This window comes from Schistocerca americana, chromosome 1 (assembly GCF_021461395.2).
Source record: "Schistocerca americana isolate TAMUIC-IGC-003095 chromosome 1, iqSchAmer2.1, whole genome shotgun sequence".
Taxonomy (NCBI): domain Eukaryota; kingdom Metazoa; phylum Arthropoda; class Insecta; order Orthoptera; family Acrididae; genus Schistocerca; species Schistocerca americana.
Window position 1 is genome coordinate 1,089,981,330 of NC_060119.1, and position 2,384 is coordinate 1,089,983,713.

Consider the following 2,384-nt stretch of genomic DNA (forward strand, 5'->3'; position numbering starts at 1 on the left):
CGCACGGCACAGCGTCCAGGAGAAACTACAGCCTCCTACATTCAAGACGTCTTGGAGCTGTGTAAAATAATGGATCCTGGAATGAAGGAGGAAGATAGGGTTGCATATCTCATGAAGGGTATTGCTGAGGACATGTATCAAGCCCTAATCCTAAAGGAGGTTTCGACAGCAGACGACTTCATAAAATGGTGCCAGTATATCGAGACATTGCATCAAAAAATAATTACACGCAAGAAGTTTGAACGGCTTCCGAACGTCGTATCGATGTCTGTTGATGGAGGAAGCAACTGATTTCACAAGTGTTCTTCGTCAGATAGTGAGAGAGGCAATTCAGAAGGCACTTGGATTGCACGGCGAGCAAAAGACCGAGACGCTTCAAGAGGTCATAAGGGCGGAAGTGGAACAGGCATTGAACCCAATCTCTCGTCCTTCATTTCTCTTTAAAACGGTGAAAAAGTCGAGACCCTGGCGCAGTTACGTTCCTACAATGCCGCATGAGGAACCTGTTTGAGCACCAAAGAAGACTGACGTCTGGAGGACCCAGGATAACCAACCAATATTTTTCCATTGCAGACGATCGGGACATGTAGTGCGCTATTGTCGAGAAAGGCGGCGGATATTTGATGGTGTCCGCGCCAGAAGACAGTAGACCGATCTTAGCCGACGCCAACTCCGGGACGACGAAGATGAACAAGAAGATATGGGTGCAGGACGACGTAGGTCACCATCGCCGCAAGCTAGCCGCTGGAGAGGACGCTCCCCAACACGCCGATCAAGGTTTCCATCGCCGTTTAGAAGCTCCAGCCCATCATCTAGCCGCTGCAACCTGGAAATCTAAAGTGTGCGACCTTCCTTGGAGTTGAGGCCGCCGAACAGAAAAATCCTCGGCCGTCGATCACTACAAAAATGATAGGAAACTACGTCGATATCCTCATGGATGGCCGACCAGCCCAAGCTCTTGTGGACTTTGGAGCATCATTTCGGAAAAGTACCGTCGCCAGTTGCAGATGACCGTATTCGTCGACAAAAAAACATCTCTGCTGAAGGTGGCTAATGGGACAGATGTAAAACCTACAGGAAGATGTACCATTCGTGTGGGTATAAGTGGCTATACACAGCCCTTGGAAATCATCGTCTTACAAGAGTGTAGTCATGACGCCATTCTCGGATGGGACTTTTTTAAAGCTTCTCAGGCAATTACAGATTGTGGTCGCTCGAAGATTATGCTAGACGAGATGAGATACTGTGGACAGGAAGATGCGCACCCGAGTGTGTGAAGACTATGTGTGCTGGATGATGTGATCATTCATGCAGTCAGCGCTAGAAAGGTAATTGTCATGTGTCATGCCATGCATCAACCCATGGATCTTGTAGTGGAATGTAATAGAAGCATACCACTGAAGAATAACTGCGTCATCCCAGCCTCTGTCGTCTCGTTTAAGAACGGATTCGGTGAATTGTGGATAGTTAACTGTCGCCGATAACCGCAGATCCTTCCAAGACGTATGTGCGTAGCAAACGCTGAGCCGCTAATTCAAGAACAGCTGAGCGTCATAGCAACCTCCAATGCCGAGTCTGTTGGTGAAATTAGCGCTATCGCTACAAGATCTTCTAGCTCGACTATCACCAGACCTCACTAAGGAACAACAGACAAAGCTACTTGCCATTCTTCAAGAGTTCTCTGATTGCTTCAATCCACAGGTGATGAGAAAATGAGACAAATCGACGGTGAAGCACCGGATTAGCACTGGAAACCATCAACCAATAAGCCAGAGACCATACCGAAACGTCGAATAATTCACGACGAGGTAGAGAAAATGATGAAGAATGACATCATTCAGCCTTCACAGAGACCATGGTCGTCACCAGTGGTCCTCATCAGGAATAAGGATGGCAATTGGCCCTTTTGTGTTGATTACAGGAAGCTTAATAAGATAACTAAAAAGGACATTTAACCTCTTCCACGAATTGACGATACACCAGATTGTTTGAAGGGGGCTAAGTTTTTCTCAACCATGGACATGTATCCAGAATGAGATTTTCACTCTGCAGCGGAGTGTGCGCTGATATGAAACTTCCTGGCAGATGAAAACTGTGTGCCCGACCGAGACTCGAACTCGGGACCTTTGCCTTTCAAGGGCAAGTGCTCTACCATCTGAGCTACCGAAGCACGACTCACGCCCGGTACTCACAGCTTTACTTCTGCCAGTATCTCGTCTCCTACCTTCCAAACTTTACAGAAGCTCTTCTGCGAACCTTGCAGAACTAGCACCCCTGAAAGAAAGGATACTGCGGAGACATGGCTTAGCCACAGCCTGGGGGATGTTTCCAGAATGAGATTTTCACTCTGCAGCGGAGTGTGTGCTGATATGAAACTTCCTGGC

At 47.7% G+C, this 2,384-nt stretch overlaps 1 non-coding gene across 1 annotated transcript; it reads right to left on the minus strand.

The window, feature by feature from the left end:
• Positions 1-2,096: 2,096 nt before the first annotated feature.
• On the minus strand, positions 2,097-2,171 carry Trnas-uga. The gene has a single exon. It is a non-coding gene; the product is annotated as a tRNA-Ser (tRNA).
• Positions 2,172-2,384: the final 213 nt, after the last annotated feature.